The sequence below is a fragment of the Epinephelus moara genome, chromosome 8, assembly GCF_006386435.1.
Source record: "Epinephelus moara isolate mb chromosome 8, YSFRI_EMoa_1.0, whole genome shotgun sequence".
Classification (NCBI taxonomy): domain Eukaryota; kingdom Metazoa; phylum Chordata; class Actinopteri; order Perciformes; family Serranidae; genus Epinephelus; species Epinephelus moara.
In genome coordinates, this window is record NC_065513.1 from 42,520,715 (window position 1) to 42,535,452 (window position 14,738).

A 14,738-nucleotide genomic window follows, 5' to 3' on the forward strand; every position below is an offset into this window, starting at 1 on the left:
CCCTGTGGTCCATTGCCCAATAGGAAATGTAGAATACTCAAAAGTACTTTAAAAGTTACTTTTCTCAGGGAGTAACTTTGTAAAGTGACTGGTTACTTTAAAAAAAAAGTAACACAGTAAAGTAATTTGATTACTTTTAAAGTAACCCTTACCCAACTCAGGGTATGATATAAGAAAGGTGATGAATAGGGAAGATTGGCTGGTATTGATCGTGACGAAGTTTGATTGGATAACTAGGAAAGTGAACACCCATACTCAGCTGATTAGAGGAAGCAGTGTGAGTGGGAGGGAGAGAATTGTGGATGGATGAACACAAAGAGAGTCTTCCTGGTTGAAGCTGAGCTTCATGAAAATAAGAATTGTGTTTTTGTTACCTTACAAGAGCCGTTTATATCTACAAAGCATGGCGTGTCCTCCAACAAAGTGAAGAACCACTCCTCCGTCCAGTACCCAAATGTTTACCATGCCAATGCCGTCAAGGACGACACTCAGCTAAGAAGAGATTTTAATCTCTACGGTGCAACAGCACGGTGCAGCCTTCATCAAAGCCAGGAAGCAGAAGATTTAGGAGGATATATTGGAAACATTGAATATGATATTCATTTCATTTACGTCTTCCTTAGCTCAAAAACACCTGAAAATAAGAATTGTTGTCTTTTCATTCCCTTAGAGCGAGCTGTTTCTATCTTCGTAGGGAGCTGGTCCTCGTCTACAGAGATCGCCATGTTGCACTGTCATGATTCTACAGTAGTCCAGAAGGGACAAACCAAACACTGGCTCTAGATAGGGCCATTCTCATTTTCAGGTTATTACATTGGACACCGAAGTTGGCAGCCCCCTCTTTGGTGAGCAGCGTCGGAATAATGTGAAACTGTTTTACTGTTTAAATCACCTGGTCTGTTTGTTACGGAGAGGAGGAGACCTTGTGGATTGTTTGGCTCCTGGTAAACACCTCCTGAACACGATCAGTAAAAAGGTGAGCACACATTAAGTTATCAGAGAAACTAGAATTTCTGTTTAGCAGTGTATGTTACAGCAAGCCAGTCAAGTTTCTCTTACAGTTACATCATGTCTGTGAAAACATGGATGCCTCACACACATCTTCCCTCCTGCAGCACAGAAGATCTGTGCAGTCAGCACAGTTTCAAGGTGGACACCCAAGATTAGAGTCATCAATTCAGTATCTGACCAAATGTTTCCCCGTCTGCTCCCGAGATATGACGTTCAGTAATGGCCAGAAGAGCGTGTATGCAGAACATTATGATGTCGTGGTGAAGTTGACCTTTGACTGGACATAATGAGCATAGCATTCTTGAGTTATGGCCATAAAAATGTTTTGTGAGGTCACAGTGACCTTTGACCACAAAATGTAATCAGTGCATCATTAAGTCCACATGGATGTTTGTGCCAAATATGAGGAAATTATCTCACATCTTGCATTCTGGAGATACCGTGTTCACAAAAATGGGATGCAGTCGCCATCGCGGAGGCATGGAGGTGGTGAGCACACATTAGCAGGTTCTGGGCGAGCGTCCTGTCTGCAGCAAGGAAAACAGCGTCTGAAAAACACTGATATGTAACTTGAAACTGCTTCATTCAGTGTTTTAATCACCTGTATGTTTGTTCTGGAGAGGAAGAGACCTCTGCTGATAATTCTGCTCACATTAATAACCTCCTGAACAATGACGACTGAGAAAGATGATGCCACTAACTCACACACTGCTCCTTTACATGACTAACTGCAGCTGTGTCTTAAAATGATTCATAAATAAAATACAATACAAATATAAAGAGTAAGAAAAGTTTAGATTACAGCAGCGATGGTCTTTATGTGAGGAGCCTGGCACCCCATCAGCTGCTGTATGGAGGCAGCAGCCTCATCTTTCTGATTGAAGTGAAGCCTCCTGTCAGCGCTCTGAACCCTGAGTGAAGAGTTTTATGGCTCCCCGGCGTCCAGGACCTCAGCCCTGCAGCGCCACAAATCAATAGCCACTCCAGCTGGAGAGTTTAGTGGTCTATCAAGGCGTATCGAGCCGCAGTTTTTATCCCTGGCTATCTCTTCTGATGGATCAGGCATAAACGGTTATTGCTGTAATTATGGGACAGAAACCCTGAAGCAACCAGTGGAGGCTCCGGAGCCGGTGACTGCAGCAGTGCCACCCTGCAACATCAGACATGTTTGACAGACAAAACGTCACTTTCACATGTGAGAATAATTCGGGGAGAGCCATGTAATTACAGAACATTTTCCACTGGACAGATGTTGATCTTCAGTGCCAGTTATTTGTGTTGGTTAGACACAAACTCATTCAGTCTGTTTTGGCTCTACAAAGGCCGGTGAAATACGAAAACTGAACCACACAAAGGTTAATGTAACACCTCAGGAAATGAATGAACACACGATTTTGGGTCTTGTCATTACTACACAATGTCACTTGGGTCCAAAAAATGTATGTTGAGAAGTAGAAGGGCGCTCAGAGAGCACAGACCTCGGCCATGACAACACATTTTCACTCTGATCTCATCACATATCGACGTTTGGTCATTTGATCTTTTCACCACTGAGATATGACATGCGAGGTACCCTGGGTGTGTCAGTTGTTCAGAATTCAAATTACACTCCTGTTTTCACAGGAAATGTCCAGTTTGCATACAGACTCTTTCAAAATAAAAGCACTACGTCAGTACATCATGACTTGATGTTTTTTTCCTTTAACAACAAATGCACAGGGTTATGTTTTGCCAACACACGCATGTGGTTGGGCTTTACAATCTGAAGTGAACACTCGCCTCCCGGGTGAAAGTTGGTGGTTGTTGGACCCACCCACCACCACTCTCATTCGCCCTACTCAGACTTTTCCCACCTTAACTTATGTTGTCTCCTGGCTGTGTTTCCCCCTGACACTGCTGGGCACAGTTACAGAATAACAGCAACAGGCTGCGAATCATGCCAACATGAAATGACGGCTTTTTCCGTCGGTATCTGACACCAGAAGTCACTGGCCATGTTTCCATCAGCCTGTTTAGATGTGCATCTAGAAGTATCGCATTGGAAAATTATAATGGAAACGCCAAAATTCGAATTAAAATCCCCTGATTCGCACAAACTAAAATACACTCGCTTTAGCTCGTGCGAGTTTGTAGTTTTCACCAAAGTCCGTACATTTAATGGAAACACACAGGATTCGTTTTTCTTTTAATGTGCATTTCCCAATGATTCGAATCACTTTAGGATGGAAACATAGCTAGTGACTGGCTATTTTAAGCCAAAACATGATCAAGTTAACCTGGAAATCCAGATGCCCCGCCTCTAGCAAATTTGAATTTGCTCTGCACGGTGATCTGGCCCCAACGCGCAGAGCCTGGTGAATCGCAATCGGACCAATCAGATCAGTCTATCTGACAGAGGCGGGCTCTGGGCGGGCGTAACATGATGACGACAGCGCTGCGCCGTAGGAATCCAAAAGTAAACAGCCAAGATGGCAGCTGCCGAAGGTCCGCATCCATTCAATTTAGCTTTGGAAGAAACGCTAAGCCAACTACACTTATCTTTTTCCTTGAGAGAGGGACAGAAGACTGCCCTAGAAGCCTTCGCTTCCAGGAAGGACGTCACCTTGTTTTTTGCTCCGATTGGCTATCGTGCCATCCAATTGCATGCGGCGGCATTTAATATGCCTCAGTTAGTGCCGCCCCTTGGGTAGGAAGGGTGTATCGTGAGGGCCAGACTCAAAATCTTTTTAGATTTGAGTCTGGATTTCCAGGCTGTGATCAAGTGGTTTTGGTGCCTAAGCATAACCACAGGTTACAACACAGCGTTGCTGAAACATAAAGTTTTGACGCATCTCCTACATATTAATGTGAAAAAGGAACAAATTTTTGGTTTCCAGAAATGTACAATGCCATTTGTATCTACAAAAGGAGCAGGTCTTCATCCATGGAAAATGTCATGTTGTAACGCATGTTTCTCCAGTAGCCCAGAACGGACAAACTAAATACTAGCTCTAGATAGGGACTTTCATATTTTTGCAACAGCCACTATAGTTACCAGTCCCTGCAACTAGTAGCATTGGAAAAACACTAATGTGAAACTGCTTCATTCAGTGGTTTCACCAGTTTAAATCACTTGGTCTGTTTGTTTTGGAGAGGAAGAGACCTCTGCAGATAATTTGGCTCCTGGTTAAAAACGTTTTGAACATCTGGATCTTACGTTAATACAGAAAAAAGGTGAGCACTGATTAGGAGGTGCTGGACTAGAATAAATCCCCCTCAATCATACACACTTAACCTTTAAAAGGTGGTTTGATCAAATAAAAATCATTGTAATTATAACTTTAAAGTCCTAACTGTTTTATGATGAGTAGGACTTAAATGCTCAGGTGGATAAATGTTTCAGTTGCTATCCAGTGCCACAGCTTGTTGTGGAGATGCTGCTGTTGCAAACAGACTCTGTGTGTAAAGCCGGAGGGAGGTGGAAACATCCTGTCAGCCCGCTGGCTCGCTTTCAGGCGGCCATGTTCTGGGTGATGTTCTGACTGAAAGAACAAGAGCTCGGATCAGTCAGAGCGAGGCGGTGTGTTCAACAGAGGGCTTGTCAGGATGTGAGAGATACAAAAGGAGGAACGATGGCATCTGGTGGGTATCATGATGTCGTGTCACATTAAGGATTCTGCAGCTCCTCAGTGCCAGTCAGGATTAGGAAGTGGAGTGGAACAAATGCTGGAGGACACAGATCCTTGCCTGCTTGAGAAGAAAGGGGAAGCAAAGCAGAAAGAAAGGAGAGCAAAGAGGACAGAAACTACACACTGTACATTTACACTCAGTGACCAGTGACTCATGTGAATTCAGTTTTAATCCAAACAACTGCAGAATTTAAACTCAAATGTTATTCATGCCTGAACTTTTTCATGGCAAATACAATGGCTGCCCCACAGACTCCAACTTTTTTAAAACAGATTTTCATAGCATCAACCTGACAGAGCATCAAGACATAGTTTTTATGGATAACAAAATGTACAGCACATTCTCACTCTGAACTTGTTAAATACAGCCGCTTAGTCGGTGGCCCTACACGTCAAACAAGCAGCAACCTCCAGGGCTGAAAGATGAAGCAAACGTTGGTGCCAAAAACTGCAGCTCCTCTAATGGCCACTTGAGGGCTTCCCCGACTTTACAGCAGAAATAAACATTTTCACAGCTTGGTACAAAAAACAGTTTTGGTGTCATTGCTCATCCCAACATTCATGACTGACAACCCTCTAATCCAAATATGGTCACTTCTGGCTCCATAAATCCAAGATGACGACGGATGTAATGCCAAACCGTGAGTCCACAAACCGATGGATGATGTCACGGGAGCTACGTCCATTATTTTATACAATCTATCACGCCAGCTATGTCAACCATGATGCTCTGGGTACCACCCAGCATCAGTTTTAGATGTTCAGGGTTGGCGTGTCAATTTACACTTGATACATGAATTGTATCTTTTCAAAATAAACTTCCATTTTCACAGGAAACAGCTACAGTTTCTGCTCTTAAATGCAAACAAACTCAAATTAAACAAATTAAAATTAATCCTGATTTGGCTTAAAATAAGTAAAACTACAACACAGTGGTGAGCATTGTCGCCTCACAGCCAAAGGGCTTCTGGTTCAAATCCAGGGTTGGGGGGTTCAAACCCCAGGGTGGGGAGCCCTTTTATGCAGAGTTTGCATGTTCTCCCTGTGTCAGCGTGGGTTTCCTCCAGGTGCTCCAGCTTCCTCCCACAGTCCAAAGACATNCAATTATTTATGCTTTAATGTGTTTTACAGTTAAAATCAAGAGTTTTTCACAAGCCACAGCTGAGCAGACTATTTAATCTCTGTAGTTCACAGGCGTTGCCATGGAAACCCACTGTGGCCAGAGAGCCAGAGAGAGAGCATAGCGACTCTGATCAGTGAAGGGAAGTGAGATGATGGCTAAACGTTACGTGATATTATTCAGAAGATGATTATTTCAGAAAGCCAGTGCACTTCTTACCACTTGTGTGTTACAGACTCTGGTGGTCAGAGGATGATGTGCCAAGAAAACCTTGAGATATTGCTTTCATGATTCATTGGCGTTCATTTATAGGCCCAAGAAAATGTAGCTACTGGGCACCCAGCATCTTAGGCCCAAGAAAATGTAGCTACTGGGCACCCAGCATCTCCGACCGGGAGAAGTGGAGTAAAATCCTCTCCTTCGCTCCTGTTTGTCTGGTGAACGCCTCTCCTCTGTCAATACACTCTGCCAGCAGTTTAATAATATTGATGCCAGTTGTAACATTTGAATGTTTCAGTAGTAAGCCATGTTCTAAGCGGGATAATGTGTAGTGAGCCGGTGACTGTTGAAAAATAACCTAGGGCTGCAAAATGAAGCAAACGTTGTGCCAAAAACTGCAGTTCCTCTAATGGCCACTTGAGGCCGACTCCAACAGCGAGTCAATCCCCATGGAGCCCCATGTTAATGAGTTATTTTTCAACAGTCACTGGCTCACTATACATTATCCCTTACTCAATCTGGAAATCTATCGGTTAAAAAAAAAAACCTACCTCTGGAGGCACTGCCAGTAGTTTTTCGACTAACGGAAGTGCAGGGCCTCGGGGATCGCTCAACCCCTTCACTTCCGGCGGTGCCCCCAGGGAATCGCCTTGTTGTTTACAAATACTTCCAGGTAGAAAACGAGCAGAGTTTAGCTATATACATATATATATATATATATATATATATATCACATTTTTCACGTCACTATATCAGCGTTTAGACTAATCTAAAGTCTATAAACACAATGATTGAACAAACATTACTATTTCTGTGTGCACATTTTGTAATTAATAACATGGTTATCGTAGATTAGCTGGGCTAACCGTTAGCTGTTAGCCCCGTTAGCGGTGTCTGTAGTAACTCAGTAACTCAATAAACGGTCCGTGAAAAAATATTTTTTCCAGCGGATATCTTGGTTACAACATGGTTGAGCTAGCAAAGCAGTTTTGTGTTGCTATGTGTGGTGTTTATTCAGTTTTGGGAAATCACGATGTCTAGAAAGCATCAGTGGCTGCAGCTGACAGGGACAGTTAGCAAAGCTAACATCAGGACGTCATCTGTTAAAAGCCTCCCGTTGTCGGATACGACATGAAACTACTCCAGTTAGCTCAATCATGTTGTTACTAAGACATCCGCTGGAAAAAATATTTTTTTCACGTTGACGAGACGTCGTTTTGGGTGGAGCGGTCGCCATGGACGCAGAGCTTGCTGTTTCTGTAGGTACACATTTCCTGGGGACACCTGCACGTCTTGGCCACGCCCCCTCCATTGTGATTGGCTAAAGCGCAGCATGTTCAAACTCAAAGCCCCCCCCTCTACAATGTAAATTGCAGAATCTGCCTTGAGAGATTATCCCTTACGTGACATATGTCACTAGCATAGCATGTTGAACATACTAGCACGCTATGTTATCAAAATAACTTGAATCACTCTTATTTATCACAACCAATCTGATTAGAGGTTATACAATCCTACAACTGTCAGTAGCCTCCCTACTGTAGACTGTTAGGCAGGTAGAGTGGTACCTGTCATCATCACCTCCCCCCAACCCTTCATGTGAATCAGTTCATCATATGACGTCAGAGGGCAGGCAGGAAATAGAGGAAATCAAGACAGAAAGAAGGAAGTGGAATGAAAATACCAGTTTTTGAGATTTCTACAATCTTTGCTTATCTAATGTTTTTGATGACGCATGTACTGGGTCATTTTCTAAGTGTTGATATTGATCCCCTTGTTGTAAAGAAGCTTTCCTTTAATTATTTGAAGTAATGTTGCTTGCTGCTGAAAACACCGTCAACATTTTTCACCAACGCCTCTCCCTCAGTTTCCTCCGAGAAGCAGAGTGTAATTTAATAAAAAGCTGTTGTTCAGTGGAATGGGTCGCTCCGGCTGAAAAGTGAATGCATCGTCTGTATCAGACTCTGCCTCATCAGTGCTGACCTGTCACCTGACCTTGCCAGGTGTAGACAGTCCCCACTGTAAGCTAATCCATTGGCCTGATGTGGGAATCAATGCTGAGTGGATGACTTACACTGAGACCCTGTTTGTCTTATTGAGCGATGTCACTGGACGGGCAGTGAGAGGAGGAAGAGGAGGAGGGGTGACGAGGAGAACAAAGAGCTGCTGATTATCATTTACCATTTAAGCATTTCAACAATGTGTGTAGACCTTTCATTTTAAAAGGGACTTGGGACTGACCACATTTATAACTGAGTTGATCGACTGTGTTAATAAAGGATGTAGCTACTGTGACGTCACCCACTGGTTTGTGGAATGCTGTCTTGAAGTCTACAGTTTGGTATTTTGGCCATCGCCATCTTGTTTTTTTGGAGCCAGAAGTGGCCATATTTGGAAACATCTGACATAAAACATTCACTCTGCACTAATCTGAACACAGTGACAGATGCAGCCTCAATTCACCTCATATCTGATCAACTCATCTCATCAGCCGACACCAGACCGCCATCACACTCCAACCCCCACTTGTCTGCAACCCTGACTTCTCCCTTCATGCTCCCAGTCCATACATTTCCTCATCCCATCATCCCACAACCATCATCCCTTCATCTCACATCCCTCGACCCTTATCCCTTCATCCCTTGATCCTCATCCCCTTCATTCCACATCCGACAACCCTCATTCCCTCATCCCACGACCCTCATCCTGTCATCCCACAACCCTCAACACTCATCACGTCATCCCTCGACCCTCATCCCTTCATCCCACATACTTTGAACCTCATCCCTTCATCCCACATCTCTCGATCCTTATCTCTTAATCCCTTGACACTCATCCCATTATCCAACATCCCTCAACCTTTTTCCCTTCATCCCTTCATCCCTTCATCCCCCAACCCTCATTCCTCAACCCTCAGTGCTCACCCCTCCATTCCACGACTCTCATACCTTCATTCCACATCCCTCAACCCATTTCCCTTCATCCCTTGACCCTCATTCCTCATCCCCTCATCCCTCGACCTTTATCCCTTCATCCCTTGACCCTCATCCCTTCATCCCTTCACCCTGATTCATCATACCTACATCCCTTCACCCTCATTCCTCCATCCCATGACCCTCATCCCTTCATCCCACATCTCTCGACCCTCATCCCTTCATCCCACGTACTTTGAACCTCATCCCTTTATCCCATATCCCTTGACCCTTGTCTCTTAATCCCTTGACCTTCATTACACATCCCTCAACCCCTTTCCCTTCATCCCTCAACCCTCATCCCTTCATCCCTTCACCCTCACTCATCATCCCTTCATCGCTTTACCCTCATTCCTCCATCCCATGACCCTCATCCCTTCATCCCACATCCTTTGAACCTCATCCCTTCATCCCACATCCCTTGACCCTTATCTCTTAATCCCTTGACCTTCATTCCACATCCATCAGCCCTCATTCCCTCATCCCACGACCCTCATCTCTTCATCCCACATCGCACATTCCTCAGCCCTCAATGCTCACCCCTCCATTCCACGACCCTCAACCCCTTTCCCTTCATCCCTTGAACCTCATTCCTCATCCCTTCATCCCTTGACCCTTATCCCTTCATCCCACATCCTTTGAATCTCATCCCTTCATCCCACATCCTTTGAATCTCATCCCTTCATTCCCTCATCCCACGACCCTCATTTCTCAACCCTTAATGCTCACCCCTCCATCACACAACCCTCATCCCTTCATTCCACATCCCTCAACCCCTTCCCTTCATCCCTCAACCCTCATCCCTTCATCCCTTGACCCTCATTCCTCATCCCTTCATCCCTCAACCCTCATACGTTCATCCTTTCACCCCCATTCCTCCATCCCATGACACTCATCCCTTCATCCCACATCTCTCAACCCTCATTCCCTCATCCCACGACCCTCATCTCTTCATCCCACATACTTTGAACCTCATCCCTTCATCTCAACATCCATCGGCCCTCATCCCTTCATTCCACACCTGACAACCCTCATTCCCTCATCCCACGACCCTCATCTCTTCATCCCACATCGCACATCCCTCAACCCTTTTCCCTTCATCCCTTGACCCTCATTCCTCATCCCTTCATCCCTCGACCCTTATCCCTTCATCCCACATACTTTGAACCTCATCCCTTCATCCCACATCCCTTGACCCTTATCTCTTAATCCCTTGACCTTCATTCCACATCCATCGGCCCTAATCCCTTCATTCCACATCCGACAACCCTCATTCCCTCATCCCACAACCCTCATTCCCTCATCCCACAACCCTCATTCCTCACACAACCCTCATTCCCTCATCCCACAACCCTCATTCCTCAGCCCTCAATGCTCACCCCTCCATCCCACAACCCTCATCCCTTCATTCCACATCCTTCAACCCCTTTCCCTTCATCCCTTGACCCTCATTCCTCATCCCTTCATCCCTCGACCCTTATCCCTTCATCCCTCAACCCTCATACGTTCATCCCTTCACCCTCATTCGTCATCCCTTCACCCCCATTCCTCCATCCCATGACACTCAGCCCTTCATCCCACATTGCACATCCTTCAACCTTTTTCCCTTCATCCCTCAACCGTCATTCCTTTCATCCATCATATCCAGCAATAATATAATTTGAATCTGTATCTCTATCGGTGTGGCCTTTTTGTTAGTGAACTTTAAGAATGGTTCTGATCTGCACAACATCTTTTCAATAACTTCCAGAACCATTCACGAGTGTTTCCCAATGGAAGACAAACAGAAGACAAACTATTCATCCATCCTTCTTCCCAAGAGGTTACAACTAACAGACAACACCCAAACATCTTTAGCAGCATCGCAAGTCAACGTCCTCAGACTTTCTCCACGACTGAGGCTAATTCTTGTTTTCTTGCTTTAACTGAAAAAGCCTGATAAAAGTCACAGTGTCCGGTCATGTCAGTGAAGTTCTGCAGCTTTGACCCAAAAATCTGTTTTTGCAGCTTCCTGTGGGAGCGGCTGGATGCTGAGGAGCTGAAGCACAGCAGGAAAAAAGAAGAGAAGTAACCTCTAACGTCTCCGCTCATTAATATTACACGCTCTTGTCTGTACAATACAGTGGAATCTCAGCCTGCTTTCACCTCTAAATAATTCACTCAATAAAATCTTTTCTTTCTCGGCCTCCCTCAAACTCCTCTTTTCTCAGTGCTGCTCAAAGTGAAGTGATGGAGGACAGAGAGAAGACAGAGAGAGGAGGTGAACAGCACAACAGTAGGCCAGTAATCAGTCTATTGATTCAGTTTGTCCAGTCAGAGGTTTCTTCTTAACAACGGATGCAGAAAAAAGTCTGGAAATGCCCATTTGCCTGAAGAAAATGTTGGCATTGCATGTTTCTGAAACCACTGATATGTTCCGTGCTTCATACCAGCGTCTCTAAAGTGATGTAAGATATGAGCTGACTGTCATCAGGAGGTGGTGGGGATGGTCAACACATTCTCACTCTGACCTCTTCACATATTGATGTTTTGGTCATGGACCTTCCACGTCCACACAAGGTACCCTGGGTGTGTTGGTTGTTGTTGTTCTGGGACGCTGTGTCAGCTTCTCTTCTTTCAAGATACACGTCTGTTTTCACAGGAAGTTTAACGTTTACATACAGTCTCTTTTATTTTAGTTTTAGTTTTTTTTTTATTGTTTATATACCAGCTGGTATATAAACAATAAAAACAATACTTAATAAAATGTCCCGAATAAAGCCACAATAAAATGTCTGTATTCCTTGCCACGCTGACGTTCCTCTTCAAGGCCCCAGGCAAACCAGTGTCTATGAGTCCAGCTGCAGCCAGAAGATCGAGGGAAGTCTGACGGCGTCCTCCACACGCGGCCTCCAGCGTCGCGCTCTGCACCATCTAGCTGTTGTGCTAGGCCTTAATGCCTAGCACAACAGCAGGGAGACTGTGCTTCTCTCGCACACGCTCTGTGATTTCCAACTTTCCCTTACTTAGCTTTGTTTTTGCATATCAGTCAGAGCGTCCCCCTCTGTTTCCTGGTGCGGTCCTGTTGGCGTCTCCTAGTCCTTCTGCCCACACGCACCCGCCGACTGTCCTGCAGTCTTCCTTAAAAGCAGTCTGTGAGGTTGACACTCTACCCCTAAGAAGGTCCGTAATTGGCCTGTCATAATTTGCAGCCTGCAGCTCGTTACCAGCAACTGGAATCAATCTTAAAATCAGTTTTCATTCACAGTCAAGTTAAGTTAAAATACATGCAACTCTTTAGTCACAGCATCAATTAAAACCATGCAATAGATACAAAAAAACCCACAAACATACACAATAAAAACAAATTTAAATCATGCAAATAAAATCCTACTAAAATATACAAACTGCCCTTCTGACACTACCATGGTTACATGTATGCATTAGCATGAATGTGGGATGTACGTGGCCTTTATCAGGATCAAGAAGGAGATCGTGGACAGATTTCATGATCTCACAATTTCACGACTGATCTATTATTGGTTTAACTGTTGAAATCATGCTAAAATCATGTATCATAAAATCCTGTTTGTTTTGTTTCACACCACAAACGAACCACACCAGAGTCTGTTTGTTCATAACGTGATTGGACGACACCTGTCGCAGCGCTATGATACACCATAGGATGACATCAGTTTGCTGGTAACGACGCAATGTAAGGAGCTGGAAAGTCCCCATAGGTTGGGTTGGAGGGTTGGCGGATGGATCTAGATGGATCCCCGGACTTTCACCCTGGAGCCCGGTGTTCACTTCTCGTGTGAATGTTGAACCAAACTATGATGTTTTTTTCTAACCGTGAGCTTTTGTTGCCTAAAACTAATCATGTGCTTTCATTGATCTTCCAGCGCTGGTTGCAGCATCCCAGAACATCAAGAGCGAACATAGGAGGATATGTAGATGTGAAAGTCCCCTGAGAAAGTGACAATATGTGATGATTAAGGATGAGAGCCTGTTGTTCTTGCCAGCAACGATAGTCCTTTAAAAAAGTTGTTTTTCACAGAGACATCTCTTGTTTTTCTGGAAGGGATTGTGCCCCCAAAATGTGGGTATTTTTTACTGGTTTGAATCACCTGGTCGGTTTGTTTTGAAGAGAAAGGGACCACTGTGGTTAGTTCAAACCTCCTGAACAATGAACACTGAAGGAATTCTAACCAGGAGAAGTTTCAGGTGGTTGCAATCTGCAATCATCACTGCTAGATGCCACTAAATCCCCCTGAAGCTGACACATTGAACCTTTAAGGTGTGCTGAGGATGAAGATAACCGACAAGTGATGGTGCACTGAAAGACACCTGAAACACTTGGAAATTAAATTTCACCAAATGCAAAAATTGTTCATTTCAACAAGTAATTCAGGAGCAGAATGTGGAGCTGAAATGTTCATTCCCCCAAAAACTGATCTTAAAATGAGACTATTTCTTTTTCAAAGAGTCAAACGTATTTTTGTCTTTTCCCCTGAAAGCAGGCCCGAATTATGCAGATGACTGAACCACCATCAGAAACATGTCACTTGATTCAATAAAGGGTTGAATGAAGCGGATTAAAGCGACCTGAATGCATCCTTCAGGTATTTATGCAGCGCGCGCTGCTGTGACGCACGGTCACATCCAGGCAGGTCAGCATCGGAAATGAATGCGCTGCAACACAGACAGGATGAGACCGGATCCGGTGTGCAGAACATACATCCTCCAATTAATTATAAGCGGACCGGAGCTTTTCTCCTGATAACTCGTCCTCGTGCGGTCACCCTGCGTGCGTTTGGATCAGCTGTTTGCTTTTAACGTTTTGTTGGGACTAAAGCCAAAAGAAAGCCCTGAAGACCAGGAGAGGAAATACTTCACATTTTGGGATTTTATTGAAGCAGACAACATCACGAAAATTAAAAGACGAAACAAGAAAGGAAACAGTTCTTCACTCAGTACAAGTTTTTTGTCTTGCTGAAAAACGTCTCCAGCTGTGGATCGAAGCACTGGTTCAGAAATTACAGAAGAAATGTGAAGATACATTTTCGTCTTTGACGCACTGAGACAAACCTCTGCTCCCCGTTCTCACAGGTCAGATGTGTGTGTGGATGTAAAACGCTGCTGTTAGCTGACAGTTACAGGTTTGGTTACACCTCTACCAGCTGAAACTCGACCCTCCGTCCTCTGCCCGCAAACCGGGGCGCCCGGAGCTGGAGGTGCCGCGGGGGACGCCATGGGACGGTCCAAATACTGATGTGATGGGTAAGATTTTCAGCTGTTTGTATGGAAGTGTCTGTGGTCCATGCGGTGCCCTGAGAAGCAAAGTGGGTGTAACTGTGCAAAGTGCCAGATAACTGTCGTTAGGAAGCTTGTGCCACGAAAACCCGCGCTGGAAAGCTTTGCGTAAAGTGCGCGTAAAGTCCGCGGAATAGAGTTTTTGAACCTGTGGGGTTTTTAAAAAGCTAATTTTGGCAAATTGTAGAGTGATGTTTATTTGAGTAGACTGTCTGCCGTGGTTTCATTAGTTTGTGGGTATTTTTGTCTGCAGTGGCAACTGCTTTTACGCACGCAGATCACGGATTGAATCGGAAATAATTTCAGGATTTAACCGCTGATAGAATGCGTAACTGAGGCTTGTGTAGCAGTTACACAGTGTGTGTGTGTGTGTGTGTGTGTGTGTGTGTGTGTGTGTGTGTGGTGCTGATGTATGAATCCACACCCCTGAAACCTGAGTGAAGGAGGCTGCTG

The 14,738-nt window shown here is 44.6% G+C and overlaps 1 protein-coding gene across 3 annotated transcripts in view; it reads left to right on the top strand.

Moving 5' to 3' along the window:
* The window catches only part of LOC126393851 (protein FAM163B), a 180,925-nt gene that overhangs the window by 152,100 nt on the left and 14,087 nt on the right, over positions 1–14,738 (top strand). Inside the window, exon 1 of one of the 3 annotated variants that reach the window (XM_050050239.1) lies at positions 13,832–14,252. The exons of the other annotated variants lie outside the window; for them this stretch is intronic. The gene's annotated coding sequence lies outside the window, so the exon portion shown is untranslated. Of the gene's footprint in view, positions 1–13,831; positions 14,253–14,738 lie in introns of those variants that run through there. 3 annotated transcript variants of the gene reach the window in all.